The sequence below is a fragment of the Sminthopsis crassicaudata genome, chromosome 4 (assembly GCF_048593235.1).
Source record: "Sminthopsis crassicaudata isolate SCR6 chromosome 4, ASM4859323v1, whole genome shotgun sequence".
Taxonomy (NCBI): domain Eukaryota; kingdom Metazoa; phylum Chordata; class Mammalia; order Dasyuromorphia; family Dasyuridae; genus Sminthopsis; species Sminthopsis crassicaudata.
In genome coordinates, this window is record NC_133620.1 from 417,641,479 (window position 1) to 417,663,689 (window position 22,211).

Genomic DNA, 22,211 nt, shown 5'->3' on the forward strand with positions numbered 1-22,211 from the left:
CTAGATGGGGAGAATAGGAGGTCCAGGATTGAGAAGAGAAAAGACAAGGAGCAGGGTCCTATTAAATAGCTCCACAAAACCTCAAGGACAGCTTCCATTTCCTGATTTGGTAGAAAATTTACTCTCAAAATTTGGAACACTATCATAAAGAGATTTTTGGCAATGTGATGAATGTAATAGAAATTTAAAAAAAAATTTGATATCCCAACATCTTTTCCCTAGTGTATAATATTGAACATAACCAAAAAGAAGACAAACTTATAGTATTTCAGTATATCTAAGAAATTAAAGCAAGTTAAATGACCAGCTGTGTAAATAAGACTTTAACAAAGGTCAAATGAAATAATCCAGAGCTAAAATTGAATCATGCTGGTTTTTTATGTAGTCACTAAGCAACTTATAGACAAGAATTACATCTCTAGGTTTATTTTTTTTTAGCAATTCCAGCAATTCCATATAAATTACTATTTTCTTAGATTAATAAAAGGAGAAACAATAAACATAAAAAGGTAATTTTTTGTCTTTTTATCTTAAATTTAAGGAATGCCAACTCCTCCAAGTTATTTATACTAGAAGATAAAATTTTTACTATTTAGCAGAATGACTCAGTCTTACAGATTTGAATCATTATAACTTTTCTAATACTCTCATGTTTTAGAATTGTTTTCAACTGCCATTTTGGTATTTAAATCCTTTTCACTTACTTGTCAGATTTGTTTTCACAAAAGAAAACAAATATGACTACTAACTTAAAAACATCCAATCATTGTTTTTCAATAGAAAAAGGCAAAACTGCATGTTATTTAATATGGAAAAGTCAATTTCTGGTCCCTCTACCTTCCTCAATGCTCATCCATTAAGAGAATATTAAAAAGAGTTTCAAAGAGCATTTTATGGCAGCATTTAGCTTTCCTATCAAATATGGAGCATCTTAAATATTAAATATAATATTTTTAGTGAGATAGACAATGCCTTCAATGTTGGCTGAAATGGAGGGGAAAAATGAAAACAAACAAACTCATTTAAAATCATTCTAGGAATTGTCTTTTGGCAGGATAACAAGCCTTCAAGTGAAATAAAGGTCATTTTGTTTTCTTTTCCATGCAAATTATCAGTCCTGCTTGAGAATGTTGGAGTCACCATTCCTCCTGATTTCAGACAGGCAGAAATTCTGGTCCCTCTTTCTCTGTTTTTTCTGCAACTGCTTTCTTATTTTCATAACAGGATTTGAATAGATGTGTGTCTAATAGAACTTCCCAGAAAAGCCCTTTGTAGACAATCCCACAGCATACTTTCTGCCTTTTCCATCCAATATGTGAGATCTAAAAAGAAAAAGACTGGTGTTCTGCTAGACTCAGAGCCAATCTCCATATCTGAGCCATTATCAGATTGATTACTGTAACAAGGGGATTGAGCTGCAGAGACACTTCAGGTGCTACTTTGAGCATTAGAACTGTGGTGTTTGATTTCTTTTGCGATTTGTTGATCTGGTTGCTCTTTATTCTGCTTCCAGAAAAAAGTTTTCACTTTCTTTGGATTTAATGTGGTCTTTTGACTAGGTCCAGGCCTTGCATCTACCATATGATTTCAACTTTCTTTTTTATTTTATTTTAATTTTTGATCCTGCCACTAGTTTTTCCCATCTTTTCAACAGAAGCACACAGATATTACAGATGCTTCCTGAATGAGTCTCATGAAACCCAAAGCAATTCTGGAAATCCTTCTCACAGCATTTACTTTCAGTGAAACAAGAACAGGAAGACTTAGCTGTGCAAATACAGCATCCCTCTATACTTCTATAAATTTTTGGTTTATGGAAAGCAAACATTTTGTCTTCTTGGCAGTAACCTTCCTAGAGCAACCCTCCATGGTAGTAATGAGCAATGCCCTACAACCAACTGGGCTCATAACTTCCTAGGCTTGTTCCTCCTGGACTTTGAAATTCTTTTTAAACTAAAAATCCACATACAATTTTCATCTAATCTTATATATAAAGGTTTTACTTTGACCAAATATTATCTGTGAGATTTGCTGGTGTGGATATGTGTTGAATTCCTCTCCAAATAAGTGACTTATGTTTGGATCCCAGCTCAGACACTTTCTGGTTGTATAACCAGGGAAAAGTCATTTGATATTTCTAAATGTAATTGCCAACTGAGGTAATTTCTGCTTTTATCTTGATACTTTCATTGCCCCCTTAATTTTCATAATTTAGGTATCTAAAAAGCCAGGAAATGCTAGGCTATACATGTTTTGGTCTCCCTATCACTCCCTATCAGCTATCATTTTATATGTGTATTATTCCAAGGAGCTGTCTTTAGGTGGTGCTATTTAATGCAAAACAATGAGGTTAAGAGTTGGTTGAAATATAGTCTCATCTCCATTTTGTACATGAAATAATTGAAGCATAGAAAAAGCCTGCTTCATAGACTCTGTAGACGTATGTGTGTGTATGTAGATGTTTGTGTGTATATGTATAGAGTAAATTCTAGTTTCAAGATTAATGAGCAAAATTCACAGGCTAAAATTTATTACATATGATGAAGAAAATAAGAACAGTTATCAGGATAACTCAAACCCCTTAGTTAATATGACCTAGTTTCTCTTTGATTTTACTCCCTATTGTTATGGGTATTTTGTTAATAGGATTAAGGGGGAAAAAAGACTACAGCACATAATAAAGGAATATTGTTGTGGTTTGTCTTGCTAACTTGAGATTTTTCTCTTTAAATACATTATGTCTGTATTGCCAGTGTGACAAGCCTCTGGGTAGATATTAAGTGGCAAAATTGTTGTGTGTGTATGTATGAATGCATATGTTTGTGTGTATTTATGGTTCACTGTGACATTGATTTATATTTCTTTATGTTGCTAATATATGGTACAGTACCTGAAGTAGGAGCTTAATATATGTTTATTGACAGTCTATAAGCCTGTCCAACATTAACTTCTGCTAGGGAAATGTTGTTGGGATATCAAATGAGTTTGTTTTTTGTTTATAATTCAAATTTTCCAAACATTAAGATATTAAGCATAAAATAAATGCTGTTCTTCAGTTCTAAAATGATTCCAAGTAAAACATTTATGTTTGAATATATTGTGCATTCATCACACTGCCAAAAACCTCTTTATGAGAATGTTCCAAATTTTAGGGGTAGATCTGTTTGATCTAGTAGAAACTGATTTTATCTTTACCTTTATCTATAATCTCTTTGCCTTTAGTCCTATTAATGAAGCCTGGTTACTTGATCTGAAATCATCACAAATTTGAACATCTAAGATACTTTGGAGTATCAAAAATATTCCACCTTCATTGATAACCATGTTATTAGTGTGTAGTCAAATGGAGAGAATACTAGAAACTTGCTTACCCTCCCTATATCTCTGACTCACTAGCAATATGACTCTGCACTATTCATTAAATGTTCTATGGTCTTAGTTTCCTTAAAATAAACAAAGAACAAGATGTGGTTTTGGAAGCAGGTTTGAACAAATGTTTCAACTCAAGAGGACAAAATCAAGACTTCAAAAGCTGCAGTTTTAGCTATTGAAATTCTTATAATGTTGACTTTGGTTTAAATTATGAATTCTGATGTACCCTATTAGCATTATCAGTGGAAATGTACTGTAGCTATAAGCTTATTTTAAGGAACAGAGAGCAAATCAGATTTTTTTTCCCCCCTTTCTAAAAGTGAAAAGCATGAAGCAAAAATCGGTTTTGGAGCAGTTGAGTGGGCATTAACAAAAGAACTGAGGAATCAAAAAGTGGCTTACAGCTAAAGTTAATATAAGCAATGTCAGTTATGTCTACTCAAAACATCATTACTGAACTTAAAGGATTTACTGCAACTGGCTTGGACCACCTTTTATATGATGCAATATTGAAAATTTATGCATAGATGATTTGTCTTTTCCATTAGGTATCATTAGTTACACTTATAATCTTGTAAAACTTTTTGGTAATAAATAAAGTTTTTGATCAAATAAGTTAATGTATGTAAAATGTTTTATAAATTCAAAGTGCTATATAAATAATAATAGACATTTATGTGGCCCTTTGCAAGCACTTTATGTATATTTTCTCATTTGAGTCTCACATTCTGTGAAGTATGAACCATAGATTTTATCGTTGAATAAACGGAAACAAAAATTATTACACTGTTTTCCAGGAACCATGCTAGGTATTGAGGATAAATAAGAAAGGTAATACAGCCCCTGCCCTTAAGGAACTTGCATTATCTAGAGATGCAACTTATATTCTGGGAATATTCTCAAAGATCTTTCATACTAATAGGGGAAACTAGACATCTTAGCATTGGTCAAGGAAAGGAATTTTAATCTTAGGAGACAGAGTGAGTGGAGCCACAGGATGATGGCTTTTCACATTATTTGTAGGAATATTGCTAATTGTGTTCTGAATACTGCTCTCAGAGTAAAAAAGATGGAAAAGCAGGTTGAAGTTGGCATAAAAACTGGGGCAGATGGTGAAATTCCAGGGGGAATATTTGGTTGGGATATAAAGTATAGTCCAATTCTAGGCTATTGTAGACACAGAGTAAGTTAAGGGAGTTTGTACTTAGCAATTATTAAGAGTTTACACTCAGGGCCAAGTTCCAAAGCCCATTCCAAAACTAAGTGCAAATTCAGGTTTGTTCATTTGTTTTAGTCTTTTCAGATTCTTCATGACCCTACTTGGGGTTTCAAGGACAATGGAGTGGTATATGATTCCCTTCTCCAGCTTATTTTACAGATGAAAATACTGAGGCAAACACATTTAAGTGTCTAGGGTCACACAGCTAGTAAGTATCTGAGGCTAGATCTTCCTAATTCCAATGTGGGTGCTCTATCTATATCTATTCTTGTCAGTCATAAAGAGTGCTGTTGTGGTTAGTGGGATAGAGTGAATTTTCTTCAGCAGGGCAAATAGCAACATAGCCAGGGTAGATGACTAGATGGAATATATTATTTTTATTATAATTCCCTCAGTTGTTTGTGACCTTTCACAAGGAATTTCTTTGTGTATGTTTAGTGTTAAAAAAAAAAAAAAGTACCTGCAGGTGTACCCAAAATAGAAAGTAAGCTCTGTTGAGGTCAGAGACTATTTTATTTCTGTCTTTACTTCTGTGCAAGTCTTCAATGACATGCACAATAATTAATATATAGGAGCCACTTAAAATGCTTGCTGGATAAATGAATCTCCACTTTACACATGGCAAAACTAAAGATAAGACAAATTTAGCAATTTAATTTCTCATGAATCTTAGCTAGTAAGCAAGAAGCTGAATTCAGGTCTCTCTGACTTCAAGTCTGCCACCCTATTCATTATTCTCTCACTTTCTCTCACTACTATCCATTCTTATCACTTGATATCCTGTGTCCAGAGTTCAGTAACTAGAGATTAAACCCATTGGAAACTGATCTCATTCCTATTTAATCTCTAAGGAGGCTGGTGAGCAGAGAGTTAGGTGGCATGTGAATTTTCATAAGTGATATAATTGGGATGCTATAAATTTAATCCCAGCAGCTTCAGAAAAGGCTATATCTTTTAATAACTATGGGCAATGTGGTTCAACAGTCCATAGTTTCTTCTTTCTTCCCATATTAAAGACAGGATGATAAGCATATCAATTGATGTGTCCTAGAACTTACCAATGATTTTGCAGAATCATAGACCTCTAATGGAGCCCAGAGGCTACCTAGTTCAAACTCCTCATTTTTCAGTTGGAAAGATAAAACTTAAGAAGCTTAAGTGACTTGACCAGAATCCCCCAGGTACTAGGGATCAAAAGGCAAGATTTCAATGCAGGTGCTCTGGCTCCAAAACAGAAACTCTTTCCCTATATACTGTATCACTGTTTTCTAGATCCTACTCTTAAAATCCCTAGCTTTAACAATCTGATCTTGGGACCCAAGATTGACATTTGATTCCTGTGGATCACTAAATATTAATTAAGATCATCACAGAATGTTACAGCTGGAAGGGAACATGAAGTGTGCACAGAAGGATTTATAATTATTTGCAAATTTAATATTTTTTACTAGCAGCCTTTTCCCAATTATAGTAGAACATGACTTTTAGGACCAACTTTTTTTTGAAGTTTTCTACCAGAAAATTTCCAGGAGTTCTAGGAAAAGTAATTAAAACTTATATGGCACTTTATCATCAAGGTAGATAAGTGATGTAGTGATTATAATCCCATGTCTGTGGTCAGGCAGAACTGAATTCAAATATCACTTTAGACATGGTCTGTGTGACTTCTTGGGCAAGTCATTTAATTACTATCTATCTCAATTTCCTCAATTATAAAATGGAGACAAATATAGGACCTACACCCCCAGAAAATTGTGACAATCCACTGCGATAATATTTGTAAAGGATTTAGTCCTAGACATGGCACATAGAAGTTGTTATGTAAATGTTGGCTACTATTTTTTGCTGATATAATGTTTGCTATTATCTTTTGAACTTCACAGCAAATATCATGATGAGGTAGGTAATGCAATTATTTTTCATCCCCATTTTAAAGATGAAGAAATTAAATTTCAGAATAGTTGTGACTTGCCTATGGTCACATAGTAATTATTAGAATCAAGATCTGAAGTGAAATCTCTCATCAAAGATTTCCAATACAACATTCAATCCACAATAACATGTTATTACTTTGTGCACTTAAGATTCAGTTTATTCTCAACATTTTTGGGCTATTGTGTAGATACTACTAAAGTAATGTTAATATATACAATTTCAAGAGGCACTTTTTAGTGCATTGTCAATTTCCTTTTTTAAAAAAAATATGACTTTTAATGTCGAATTTAATACTAAAATTGTCTTCATAAAAGTTTTTGAAAAAAGAATAAAATCAGTTTATGTCTATTGATAGATAAATGCCATTGAATTCACTAGAATTGAGAAGTAAAAGAATGCTGCAATTAGTCTGAAACAATCTTGCATCTTAACAAAGTCTTTCCCCTTTAAATATAATTTGGCATGTTTATTTTTTTTTAAAGACCAAAGTGAAAATTATGGACTTAGCTAAGTCTATATTTTAAAATTTTAAGGTTAAGCCAAGAAAAAAAGGGAAAAAGGCCATATTGTAAGGTGATTTTGGCTTACTTCTTAACCAAACCTTGAATGGATCAGAGGAAAACAAAACAAAAATTATCAACTTTTCTCTTATGTGCCAATTTTGCAACTGACCTTCACAAATAACTTTTAAAAAGTGTTGCCTGGAACCTACCCCTTGACCATTTTACATGTGTGAAAACTGATATTCAGAGAGATTAATTGACTTGTTTATGCTCACAGCTACTAAAAATAAAAAGGATTCAAATCCAGGGCTTATTGATTCCTAGTTAATCGACTACAGCTTTCCTTCTCACTTATACAAATAACACCCCAACGAAAGTGGATTCAGATTTGAAGCATGATATTTCCCTTTGCAAAATGTCAGACTCTGGATCATACTCAAAGATGTCACATGCTTTCCTGTTATGATATATGGGCCTGAACTCATTAGTGATGGATTCCTAGTGGTAGTACAGGTAAAACTTCTTAACTAAGCAAACGTTCCATCATCCTGGCACTGTAAAATGTCATCTGCACTCCCTGAGTAATCCTTTCTTTTCTTTGCTACATTTGGATGATTCAGAAAGGCATTAGAATAATGCCATACCCTTCAAAAACTAATGGTCAAACAGAGAAACACCTTGGGAACCCCAGCTTTTGTGTTCAGCAGAGCTTTCTTTCTGCCCTCATTATTTACTGGACTTTCTGCCAAATGTGCTAATTGAAGTGCAGTCCCATTCATTTGCAATGCAGAATCATAAAAGGGTTCAGTCTCTGCTGTAAGACTTACTCTTCACCAGTCCTTCATCTCTCTTACTGGTCCTTATCTTTGAGGTTTCAAAAGTTGGGCAACTTGCCATGCAGTGACAGCATGAAAGTTAATGGAGCTCTAATTCAGGTAATTCCCATGAATTAAAAATAACTTTGGAAAGCACTGCAATTTCATTCAACACAATCAAATGCAGAATTTACAAGAAAGCATTTTCCACTTTCAAATATTTTGGGACTTTTAAGCACCATAAAAAGAATGACAAGAGAAGAAAAAATGGTTTCTTTGGTTATTACCAAGAAATAAAATTTCTGATTAATATTTTATTGTTTAGATCTATTAGTTCATTTTCCTCTATATTATATAATTTGCAAATGAAGATACACAGATGACAATTTTTAACCATGAAATATACTCAATTATCAGTTCAAATACCAACAATATCAATGAATGCAATGAGCAAAATGAATGAACAACTCATGGGAAAGTAAAGTACCGCACTCACAAGTTCTTAATTTACTTTAAAAATAAGCTTTGAGAGGCAGCTAGATGGCACAGTGGATAGAGCACTGGTCTTAAGTCAGGAGGACCTGAGTTTAATTCTGGTCTCAGACACTTAGTACTTCCTAGCTATGTGACCCTGGGCAAGTCACTTAACCCCAATTGCCTCAGAAAAAAAAAAAAAAAAAAAAAAAAAAGAGGATTCTGGGAAGATAGTGGAGTAGATCAGAAAATTCCAAGTTCTGCAGTTGAGCTGTCCCCCAGAAACAAAGCAAAATTGCACCTCAGGGCAAACATAGACCAGTGAAAAAATGAGACTTGGGGCAGAACAGTGGTCCTTGTAACAACCAGAGAAGATGCAAAAAAAGATTCAGGACTCAGGTTTACACTCACTAAAAGATTGCTCCTTAGAAACAGCAAGCAGCAATTAAGAAAGCTGGGTTTAGCTGAAGCCTCAGCCAGAACCAAAAGAACTTTCACATCCAGAAGTCTTGGGGAGTCTGGGGTCTGAGTCCAGGATCCTGCTGATCAGGAACACCAGGCCCAGCTGTGCTGCAGACTCGTGGCCCTAAGTGAGAAGGAACCAGCATATCTGATAAGAGCAGAAGCAATGGGGTAGGGAGGCTGCTGGCTGCTGGCACTATTAGATACTCTGTGTATCTTCATTTGCAAATTATATAATATAGAGGAAAATGAACTGATAGACCTAAACAATAAAATACTAAGGGGATTTCTTGGTTTGGGGCTTTGATGTGAAGTCAAAGGTACCATCTCTCCCACCACAGGATTAAAGTTCTCATTAAGAAAAAAACAAACAACAAAAGAACCTGGCAAAAAAGAAAGATCCTTTACTCCCCACCCAACCACACACATAAAGAAACAAAGGAAGGGGGATAGGATAAGGTAGGGTAGAGAAGGGTGTATAGATTTATGCCAGTAAGTAGATAAATAAGAATGGCGTAAAGAGAAAGGAAAACGGGAGGGGGCAATATAAGGGAGGGATCTTTGGGTGGAGGGGAGGTTAAGTAATAACATGGCAAGTTGAGAATTAGAATTGAAGTAGAAGAGCTAGAAGGAATAAGAAATAAGAGATACATACAAACACTCTAATAAGAATCAGGAGCAGAACTTATTAGGAAAAAATAGGGCTGGTAATCATTGATTTCAGAAAAAATTAAACTTCAAGATTCAGTCAAAAGAGAAATCTACATTATATATCAGCCCTATTAATATTGTTTTAGATTCACATCTACACATGTGTAAATTTATATATATATATGTGTGTGTGTGTGTGTGTGTGTGTGTGTGTGTGTGTCTATATAAAGCAGTATATATGTGGATATATATTTATGTTTATGTTTATATACACATATATATATGTATAAATGCTTAGCGCTAGTCTTCTTCAGAAGATGGGGGAATGAAAGAGGAAAAAAGAATAAAGTAGTATACAGCAGAGGACAAAAGAATAATCTACAAGCAAGCAAAGAAAAATGAACAGTCATGAATATAATCTCTTTTATTATTATACATGCTTTCTTGAAATGGTAATTTATTATCACACATAGTTTGAATCCTTACTAAAATTCTGTTGAGCACATGACTTTGTTTCATTGTTTTTATTTTCCTTTTCAGTTTATTTTTTCTATTTTTTTTCTCATTTTGTATTTAGTTTTAAATTAAAAAAGAAAAAGAAAAAATAAGCTTTACATGATTTGGGTATGGGACATAGGATCATTGAGATGGCTCAAAGCAGGGCTTCTTAAACTTTTTCTACTCACAACCCCATTTCAACTAAGAAATTTTTATATGACTGATTATAATAGGTACATAAAATAGGTATATGAATGAAATATTTGCTAATAATCATGTTATCCCCACATTCAGTTAGGCAATCCCATGTAACCCACAGTTTAAGGTTTGGCCTAAAGGAGGAGAGAAGTCATTTTGCCAATCCTACTGTGAAAAAAGAGATCTATAGTGATATTATTCTGAATGGAAATATAACATTTAAAAAAATACCCCACAATTTCTCTTTTGTTATTTGAGTTGCTAAATGTTGCTATATTTAAAATACATAATGATAACATCCTTCTTTATATCAGTTTCTTCATCCTTCAGTTACCATTTGTTTTCAAGCAGCAATTAAAAAAGCAAAACAAAAACAAGCTATTCAAGGAAGCTTTCCTACTCTGGAAGATGATTGCAACTCACATTTTTATAGCACTTTAAAGTTTTAAAAATCTTCTCTTCCCCAAAATATCTCAACTCATTTTACTATGTTTTTCTTTTCTTGACAATATCTTCTAACCCTTGCCTATAAAGTCAATCCAATTGTGTTTTTTGAGTTGAATTTAAAGAAATTTAAAAACACTCAAACTCCATATTCTTCATGTATTTTCTCCCTTAGAAACAAATCAAACATTCAACTAATTAAACTCCCAAACCATTATCTGCTATATAAATCAAGTATTTAAATAGCATACTAAAAAAATGGCTTAGTAGCATGTTTCTTTTAGAAAGAAAAATAACACTGGCGATTTCATCACACAATTGGTACTTCAATTAATGCTAATCATCTTGGAAGACAACTTAAACCTTATTTAGGGATAATAACATCCTTCTATCTTTTGTGCATTCTCTGCTAAAGCATCATGCAATTACTATACAATATATAATACTATTGACTCACCTTACTTTTTGGACCTAGTCTCTTGCTTTGGTTACTTTGACATTATTCTCTCCTGCTTTTCTTGTCTGTTTTCTCTTTTTAACTGACATTTATTGACTCATCATCTAACACCTGCCCTGTTAATGGGCATTTTTGTGTGATATAGAAGATAGGAAACAGAAATGGATTCAGGAGAAGGTAGGTTAAAATCTGCTTCAGACATTTCCTACCTGACTTTAGACATTTCACTGAGTTTCTCTAAGAGAAAGTTTAGTCATCTGTTAAATGAGAGGAGTTCTAGGTGATCTAAGATCTATTTCAATTCTAAATTTGTGATGATTCAGGTCCTAAATGCTTGTCTTTTCTCTTTCTTTCCTGTGTTTCCCTGGGACATCTTGCCAGCTCCCGTGGGTTCAAATATAATGTCAATGCAGATCATCCCCCAAAGACCCTAATCTAACCTTTTTCTTTCTCCTGAATTTTAGCCCTGCACCATCAATCATATTCCATATCCCTCCTAATGGATATACTGTACACATTTCCATTTCAACATTTCCAGAAAAGAGCTCATTATCTTCCCCAGCAAACCTACCTCTAGTACAAATTGCTTAAATTCTATGTCACCATTATCCTTCCAGTCCCTGAGTTTCACAGCCTAGGAATCATTTGTTTCAATGGCATTAGTAAGAATTTATTCTACACTTATTATGAGTAAGGCACATCCTTGACTTTTTTACTCCAGGCCTTCTACAGCCAAACCAGTCTCAAAATGTATTTATTTAGTTTCCACATTACTTCTCACATTTGCTCATTTATTTTTACACATACAGTCACTATCTAATTTCAGCTATACTTCACCTATCACTTAGGCTGTAATAACCTCCCTAATTGGTTTCTCTACCTTCCATCTCTCTCATAGCTGATTCTTCTTTACCCTACTGCCAAAATCCTTTCCATAAAGAATGACTCAAAAAATATTCACTGACTTTATTTTCCAATAGGATTTCAAAATCTCTCCCTGGTTGAGGTTGCATTTGCACTTCCAACTTGATTTTGTGCAAAAAAAAATTTATATCCCTGCTAAATTATATTTATGGTGTAAATAATGGTTGTCTGGAAGTCATAGAATTGTGTTCCAAATTCTACCAATATCACTCCCTAGCTGGGTCACCACTGTCAATTAAATCTCTCTGGACCTCAGTTTCCTTATGAGTAAAATTTGATGGTTGGACTAGATGACTTTATGTTCCTTTACATCTCTAAATCTATGCTCTTAAGTTTCTACATTTTTTCCCCTAAATGCAATATCCCATTTCCTTCCTTGAAGCTTTCACACAAGTTATCTCCTATATTTAGAATGTATTTCTCTTGCAATCTGCCTTTCAAAATGATCCCTTGCCAAGGCTCAGTTAGCTACTACCTCTCTGGAACCTTCCCTGGTTCTATCCAGTTGAGGATGCTTTCTCCTTCCTTGGTTTGTGTACTACACAAATTCTGTCCCCTCAATAGAATGTAAGACCCTCGAGGTCAGAAACTCTTTCAATTGGCATATTCCCCAGTATTTAACAGTGACATGCACAGGACTAACACTTAATAAATATTCATTGGATTGAATAGAATTAGTTAGAAGGAAGATTATATGATGCAGAAGAAAGCATTTAGTTGCTTAGGATTCATAAAGTAAAACAGATGTTCCAAAGTAGAAGCATGACCCCTCAGTTCTGGGAAACCAGTGGTAGGTCTTGTTCACTGCTTCAGGGACTCTTTTTTCATATAAAGTAATATGTCTGTAGAAGAATGGCTGCAATTTACTCTGACTTTATGCATCCCTTAGGAAGAAACTTCCCCTCTTTAAGAATGCACATCTTGATGTGCTAAAACCATGCTTATTATGCTTTTTGAATTGAGTACTAGCTCTATGCATCTTGTGAAAGCAAAATCAAAACCCATACTGCCAAAATGAGTAGACATCTTGTGGGGGACAAAAAAGGAGAAAGACTGAAGCATTATGCACCTTGATGAGTACCCTGTTCTTACTCTCCATTATGTGTTTTATTTATATTTAAAAACAGAGATAAGATCAATCTAGACCCATTTTATTTATATTTTATTAATATGTAAGGTAGCATTGAATAGATAGACTCCAAGTCTTGAAACCCAGAAAACCAGAAAGTCAGAGCTAGAAGAATGAAATGTCTGCTGGTCTATGGCTCTTCACAAAATGAAGACCCAGAAGGAGGGAGTCTTCCTACTCTTATTGATGAGAACTAAATAAGGGATACCTAAATGAAACTAGGGTTAATTGAGGTCTAGTGGTAGGTTCGGGGCACAGGGAGTCAAATAGAGCTCCTCTGCAAGCCCTTTGGATTCGGTTCAAGGATACAGAGTTAAATGAGGTCTAATAGCAGTGCAAGAGTCCTCTGTAAAGGAATTTACAGACCCAAAAACCTAGATTGATAAAAGAGGTTTATTATGGGGTTTGGAAGTAAGGTTAAAAGGTAGGAAAGCACCAGAGCTAGGGTTGGTTCTGGTGGGCAGAAATCCTTGACATGACTGGCCCAAGGATGCCATGTTTGGGATCTCTGCAAAGAATGGACTTCAGTTTAGCCCTTTATATAATAGGGGGAGCTTTGGACCATCTGAAGGGGCCCGTGGGTGGAGTCCTAGGTGGGCTTCCTGCTTGAGCTTCAGCCAGGGTTAGAATTTGTTTAGATAGGGAGGAAATTGCTTGTGTTTGGGGTGGGGCAGAGTTCCTGAGGTAGAGTCCAAGGAGATTTTAAGAGTTTTGGGTTTCCTTATACTATCACTTATATCTAGCCATATTCAAAGGAAGAATGTGGCATCAGAATTTTCTTCTCTGAGACTGCAGATACATTTGGATATTCCAGGTAGAAAAGGTCCCAATAGAAACTCCAAGATGAGAATGAAGATCTCAAAATATGGAGACAAAGTTCAGGAAGCAAAGCCAAGAAGAGGACTCTTTTTGGGGGTAGACAATATGTCATTATTGATAAACTGATTTAAACTCTTCATAACATCCATCTGTAACATAAAAATTGATAATATAAAAATTAGAAAATAGAAAAATAAGGGTACTATTTTGGGAAGAACCCTGTGAGGTAGAAAAACATAGGGGATAAAAGTTTTGGACTCAGAGTCAAGAAGACTTGCATTCAAATCTTGATCCCAAAATTTACTGTAATAATTGTCAAGTCCACTGTGACACAATAAGTACTTGCATATAAGCACTGGGAAATGAATGTGAGATAAGACAAAACAGCTGAAAAAAAAAAACAAAAACGGGGCAATGACACATAGTAAAGAAATACTTCAACTTTTCAAATTCTTAATTTATAAAATGGGAACAACAATACCTGAAATATCTATAGTAACTACTTCACAAGTTTATGATGAGGCCCATATTAGAATGGGAGAGGAAGTGAGGGAGGGAAGGAAACAGAGAAAGAAACAGAGAGACAGAGAAAGTGCTTTGTCACTTCAAAAATTATGTAAAATGAAAAAATATCCAATTATTTCAATTGTTTCTTCTCTCCCACAATTTTAAGTTTCTCCATAGTAATCTGTTCATATTTTTGGTCTGGGTAACTTTACCTAGGAACAGTAATAAAGTATTTTTATCTCTTCCCCATTCTTCTAAAGCTATTATTCCAAATTTAATCTTTCTGTCTTTAAATAGGACAGTTCTTGTCTAGGTCTTGTGTTTAAGTTAAAAAAAAAAAAAAAAAAAAAAAGAAAGAAAGAAAAAAAAAGACAAGAAAAGAAAAAGAAGTAGACCTAGAAAATATCCCAAAATAAAACATTCCATCTATTTTCTAAAGAGAAGACAGTTTCCCTAACAATTGCAGCAATGTGTGGGTCCCCTTGGGCCCACCCTCACAACTCAAATTGTCAGTATGGGTTCCCAGAGGGCAATGACCATTATTCTTTTCACAGTTCTAGGACAAATCCTTCGGGGTTGGGTTTCTTGTACTGTCTCTCATAGCCATCATTTTTCTGTGGTTCAGGGACTCACAATCCTTTAAGCTGCCTTTTGGGTCAATTTTTTCCATCTCTCTGGGTCTGTTTTTGGCCTTCATGTACCCTCTGTATGTACTGTCTGCCACTAATAGAGTCTCTCTGGGAACATGATGGAGGTTGAGAAGGTAGAGGAGGAGTAATTTTTCCTCTGGTCCACAAACAGCTAACATAAAGTGGTGGACTCAGATCTGATTCCAGCCTCAAACATTTATAAGCTTCAAATCCAGCTTCAGAAATGTACTATTATTTTGACTATCTAGCACGTCACTTAATTTCTGTCTGACTCATTTTTTTTAGCTGTAAAGAAGATCATTATAGCACCTACCTCCCAGGATCATTGTGATGATCAAATAATATAATATTTGTAAAGCACTTAGCATAGTACCTGACATTTAGTAGATGCTTAATAAAAGCTTATCCCTTTCCTTTCTCCTTGCTATCCTCTTGTACAATCAAAAAAAGTTTGCCTTTTCAAGATACTGTATCTCACTGATCCCAGCCTAGAATTCTCTTCCACTTGAATGTTTCAAGTTCAGCTAAGGCAATTGATGAAATTCCACAATTATTTAAAACCCTTGTGGTTGCAGCTTGCTTGTTTGGTTGGCCAATCACACCATTCTCTTCTTAATCCAAATAAAAGATTTCACACCTTGTAAAATCAAAGTCTATAAATTACTTTGTTGACACTTTTTTAACCATGTCAGCTTATTTTTCAATTAAAATTTATTTTTTCTCATCTTTCTACTCTTTTTCTTAATTTAAAAGTAAATAAAAGGGCAGGTAGGTGGTGCAGTGGAAAGACCACCAGCCCTGAATTCTCGAATCTAATTCCTAGCAGTACATAAATGCACATCTAATTTTTCTACTTAAATCAATTTCTTTTCTGCTAGGAAGTGGATAGGACTGTATACATGAAATCTATAGTTATTTACTTGTGATTATATTAATGGGGGCTGGGTGTGAAATCTCAAATATACAAATGTCAAAATGCATTGGACTGAATTCAAAGAGAATCTGTTTCATTTCTCTGAAGTCTTCCTTTGAAGATGGATAATGTTGTAGAGAGCATTTTAGTACATTTGGAAGCTAGAATAAATGGCCAGTACTGCTCAGAAATTATCAAGGAATTACATATATGTATATATCTCAAGGAACTATATACTTGGATCACAAAATTATTTATGCTATAAAATAGTTGTATTTTTAATTAAAAATTCTATAGCATTAATAATTTTGACTCAAGGTTTGCAGAAACTACCCAAAGTCTATTTTAGTTGCATTTTTTAAATTAATAAGCATATTTTTCTCTTGCCCAGGTTCCTCTAAACATGCTTGGGGAAAATGACAATAACCTTGTAATAAAATACATTGAGAAACAAAACAAGTTTTCATATTAGCCATGTTTTAGTTTTGACATATTTAGTCTATCACCTCTCTGTCAGAAGAAATTTATAGTTATTTTGATAAAGTTTTTGATAGAGTTATTAACTAGACTCTTATGGCTATGGAATATATATTATCCAAATCAGCCAAGGACGATCTTCCTGAGGCACAGTGGTGTGTTGCACTGGATACTAATGCTGTCAGTTAATCTCTGTCTCATTTTTTCTTCTCTTAAATGAAAATGTTGGATCCTTTTAGCCCTTAAGATTCTATTTCAAAAAATTATTTTTCAGTTTTAACTATTTTGAACCCTCACTTGATCCTTTAATTCAATTAGCAATTGTCCTACACACACACACACACACACACACACACACACACACACACACACATGTTTTTAACCAGTTTTTAACTTTAGCATCCCACCAAATTTTTATTTTTTTTTTTTTTTTACTACACTAAATCATACCCAATGGCCTTTTCTCAATCCCCATTTCCTTGACCTCTTTGCAGTACTGACACTATTGTTCACTCTCCTTTTCTCAGTAAGTTTTGGAACACCACTTTTTGGGATCCACTCTTGTATCTTATGTTTCTGACCACTTCTCCTCTTTTTTGCTAGCTCATCTACTAAATTACAATTCTAACCATAGGTGTTCCTTAGTATTCTGTCTTGACTCCTGCTCTCTTCTTTTTTACCTTTTTTCTACTTGGTGACCTCATCAGTTCCTGTGGATTTAATTACTACTTCTAAGCTAATGATTTTCAAATTTACCTAACTCAAACTCTGCTAATTTCTAATAGGTCTAATAGACATATTAGACATATCATTAAAATATGGAGATATATTAAACTGTTCAAAAGGGAATTTATTATTATTATTCTTAACCCTTCCCTCCCTTTTTATTGTAAAGGGAAACATTCTTCTTGGCTCTCAAGCTTGGGACCTAAGTGTCATCCTGGATTTCTCACTATTTCTAACCCTACTATTTTCAATCTGTTCCCAAGATCTATCAATTTTATCTTTGCCACATCTCTTGTATATACCCCCTTCTCTCCTCTGATACCATTGCCACTCATTTTTACAAGTCACCAATGTGTCTGCCTGCCTAGTCTTTCCCCATAGAAGTCCATTTTCCATTTAGCCACTAACAGGATTTTTCTAAAGAGCACACCTGATCATATTACGATTCTATTGAATCCTTCTACTGCAACATTTTCCCTGCTTTCCTCTCCCTCCTCCATTTTGTATACTAACCTCCTTGACATACCAACTAAAATCCATCCTTCTACTGCAACATTTTCCCTGCTTTTCTTAATTCTAGTGCTTCTTCCCTGTTAATTGTCTTATTTCGCATGTAAATAGTTTGTTTTGGGTATATTTCTTTGCCTGTTGTGTCCCTCTTTAGATTGTAAGGGGCAGGGACTATCTGATATTTCTTTTTGTATTTTCAGCACTAAATACAGTGATTGGAACATAGTAGGTGTTTAATAAATGCTTATCGATTATCACTGACATTTTCATTATTGTTTAGTCAATTTTGGTTGCATTGTATTTCTTTGTGACACCTTTTTAGTCTTGAAGACACTGGAGTAATTTGACATTTCCTTCTCTATCTCATCTTATAAATAAGGAACTGAGGCAACCATATCTAAAATATTTAAAACCATATTTGACCTTTATTTTCAAATGAAAGATTTTCCATTTGACTTAGTGGTGTGAAAATATATTAAAAACAAAAATAAATCTCTGCACTTTAGCTTCACTAGAAATATTAGTCAATTTTTTTTATTTGCTCTAAAAAGTTAATTTCAAAATTCAAAATTCAAAATCCTTAGAAAGGAGGACAAAAAGGCTTTTCTTATGGCATTGGATTAAGAAAGATAACCAAATGTATATGTAATTGGCAGAATTGACTCCCTACAGCAAATAATTGACGCCTTGACCTATACTTCTTCACTAATAAGTAAGGAATATGATTGGGGATGAATGAGTGTGGGCCTTTTGTTTCCTCCAGTAATTAGGGGAATAATGTAAGGAATTTGATTACTCAATTATTCTTGACTATTAACCTAAACTACATTTTAAGATATCTTTTCTTTGTTTAAGATCTTTATAAATGTTAAATCTAAAAGCATGTCAGAGATGGAAAACTATGGTTGCCTGAACATCTCTCTTGCCAAGCTAGAAATGGTTTCAATAGAGTTTAATGTTAAATAAAATAAAATAAAATAATATCTGGAAGATTGGCACTTAAATATACTGAAGTCCCTCCCTCTGCCTTCTTCTACCTCCTTCTTACTCCCTCTTGCCCCTTTTTCATTTCTTTCTTCTCTCTCTGTATATGTGTGTATGTGTGTATACGTACATATATTCATACACATAGATATACATGTGTGATATATATGTATATTCACACACATATATATGTATGCATATATATGTATATATGTATATATATATATATATATATATATATATATATATATATATATATATATATATATATATGAGACATAGATTTAAATATATATTTCCCCTTTGACAGTGGGAACCTTTTAGAAAAAAGGCTCTTTTGCTAGGTCTGTTCATGAGTAAAATAGTTTATATTTAAGGAACATTCTTCATTGTTCTTCAAGAATAAACTAAAGGATTCCAGAGAGGTTTCCCTAAAGAGCTTGCTCCTCTTAAAAATTCAGGAATGAAATAGCAATTTAGATTAAGTGCATTTAGGTTAATGTTGTTCAGCTGTAGGTCATTACATTCCACTGAAATTCAGTTCAACCTCAGGAAAGCAGAGAGCAGAAAAGCCCAGCTCAAATTGGAGTTGTAGAAGAAAAAAGTTTGGAAAATCAAGACCAATACAGTCAACTCTTGATTATCTTCACATCTGGTGGAAAGCCATGGTGGATTATCTGGCCTAAAGCATTTCTACTTGGCACTAGCACACATTATATAGTTTTATTTACAATAGATTTACCTCCTTAATTATGTTTTGCTTAGACTAATATTGAAATGAGTTTACATTCTCTGTTTGAATCCACATGGGGGGAGAGTTTAAGATGGGGAGAAGAATTCAAAGGAAATAGTTGAGGGTAGACTGTGCATCAGAGAGAATCTGGCCAGAAACTTTTCAACTTTCTGTAGATAACACAAAAAGCTGAGACTCAGAATGGGGACCTAGGGGAAAAACAAAACAAAACAAAACAAAACAAACAAACAAAAAACAATAGTTGCCTACAGTTGAGGCCAGCTTTGAACTTGGGACTTCTTGACTCTCAACACTGTGCCACTTAGGTGCCTACCTTTTTTTATATAGTGGGTAAAAAAGAAATAACTGAAGCACACTTGGTTGGGAATTCTTGTTATTTTTCTAGTTCATATAGCAATCAGTGTAAAATCATAATAATGCCCAAATGTGCATCATGAAAATGACTCAACTGGACACATTGTCCAGATCTATGTTCACTTTCTGATCCTGATAAAAGGACTAAGAATTCTCTTACAATTCATAAAACCATAGATTAGGACATGAAAGAAATTTTAGAAGCCATTGAGTATAAACTGCTTGTTTCATAGATGAGGAGAAAACCAAAGTTCAGAAGGTTAAGTGATATATCTGGAAACATACAACCAGTAGCATCTGAGAAAGCATTTGAACCCAAGTTTTCCTGATTCCAAAACTAGTTCCCTATCCACTATGTTATACTATATTGCCTTCTTTAAATGCCATAATGCCCAGGAAGATCTAAGTTTTCCTTAACCTCTTTTCACACATTAAAATAAATAAAAAAATAAATAAATAAATAAATAAATAAATAAATAAAAGCTTTTTTAACCTCCATGGAGCCTTCTGATGCTATTCTTTCCTTTCTACTAGTTTTTGTTTTTTTTCTTTTTTCCTCCTGGAACTGCTCTCTCCTGTTTTTCGACCTGTTTTTTGATCGTGTCTTAACATTTTCTGGATCATAATTCATTTCTCCATCAGTGGGAGTCTTCCAGGATTGTATGAGACCCCCTGAATCCCTGTATTTCCCTGCATTGGTGTTTTCTTTGATTTCCATGGATTCACTTATTACTTTTTCCAGGTATTTCCCAAATAAATATAGCTAACAATTTGTATGGCATCTAAAAATGTGCAGTCACTTCACATATATTAGCTTTTTTCTCATGACAACTTTCTGAAATTAGTTCTACCATTATCCCCAATTTACAGAGAAGAAAATTGAGGCTGAGGCATGTTAAGTTATTTATTCAAATTGAAATATAGTTCAGTCTTCCTTTGTATATAGTAGATGATTGATAATATTTTGTTGTTGATTTTGGTATATATTTTATAGATTCAAAAACACATTTCTGGATACCTCATTTTGAGAGGTACACATGGATACATTTGAACACAGACTTAGACATAGTGCAGTGATGTGTCTGAGAGTATTTGAATTATAGGATCCCTGAATCCAACTCCATCATCTATAGTACAACTATATCATGTAAAATTTGTACCTAATCTCTCATCTGAGTTATGTCCTGCCTTAAATAATGAATGGAAAGCAACTGGACATCCTATCTGTCCCTTAAAATCAACTTGTCCAAGATTCAACTCATCAACTCATTAACTCTACACCTTCCCCATATTTTATCTTCCCTATAATTTGTTTCTCTTAAAAATACTCTTTCAAGTCTCTCAGGTTCACAACTTCAAAATAATCTTTGGCTTTTCTCTTCTTCATCTTTTATTTGTAACAAATTGCTAATTCAATAAATTCTACTACCATAGTAATTTTAATTTTTTTTTACTCTTCCTTTGCATTTCCAGAATCCTAATTAAGGCCATTATAATTATGTTATATTATAAATATAATTAATAGATAACATATATAAATAAAATATAATTATAAATAATAGTTAGAATTTATATAGTGCTTTGAGGTTTGTAAATATCTTTGCAGATATTACATAAAATTGTTACAATTATTATATTACAAATAGAACTGTACAAATATAATCTCATTTTATCTGCATTATAACCCTGCAAAGTAGGTATTATTATCTCCAATTTACAGATAGGAAACTGAGGTAAAAAGAGATTAATTTATTTGTCCAGGGTCACACAGCTAGTGTGATGTGGGATTCAAATTCAGGATTTGCTGCCTCCAAGTCCAATGCTCTATCAAAGTAATACCATTCCAGTTTGCAATTAAACTCTTTGTCTCCAGTTTTAGTCTCCTCAATCTACATAAAACTAGCCTCAATAAGGATAGGCACTGGACATATGGCTTCACTGATGTGAAGAACTCCTTACTGAAGAAACTCTACCAGTGCAGGTCACCACTCTGAAACACATATAAGAGAATTGCCTAGACTAGAGTCTAGCTTCTTAAACTGTGGTTCACAACCATTTATAGAATTGAATTGAGAGTTGAAAAATTATGATTTGCTATCAGTAAATGTTTTATTTGTTTACCTATTTTATATAATTGAATTGAGAGTTGAAAAATTATGATTTACTATCAGTAAATGTTTTATTTGTTTACCTATTTTATATACCTATATACTTCTCAGGCAAAAAGAGGTAGTGAGTGGGAAAAGTCTAGAAAGGCCTAAGATATTAAGTGAATTATTTAGGATCACACGAAAGTTTATGTCAGAAGCAAACCTTAGATCTAGGTCTTCCCAATTTCCTTTCTGAAATGTTGTCTCATGCCAAATGATTATTCCTAAAAACAGAGGTGGTTGTCATTTTTTGCTCAAAAACCTTCTCTATTTCCCCATAACTGGA

At 33.8% G+C, this 22,211-nt stretch overlaps 1 protein-coding gene and 1 pseudogene across 1 annotated transcript in view; both read right to left on the reverse strand.

Annotated features, from left to right (window-relative positions):
* Positions 1-22,211, reverse strand: part of OLFM3 (olfactomedin 3) — a 276,466-nt gene that overhangs the window by 183,025 nt on the left and 71,230 nt on the right. The window lies entirely within an intron of this gene.
* LOC141541408 (SIN3-HDAC complex-associated factor pseudogene) lies at positions 820-3,972 on the reverse strand (annotated as a pseudogene).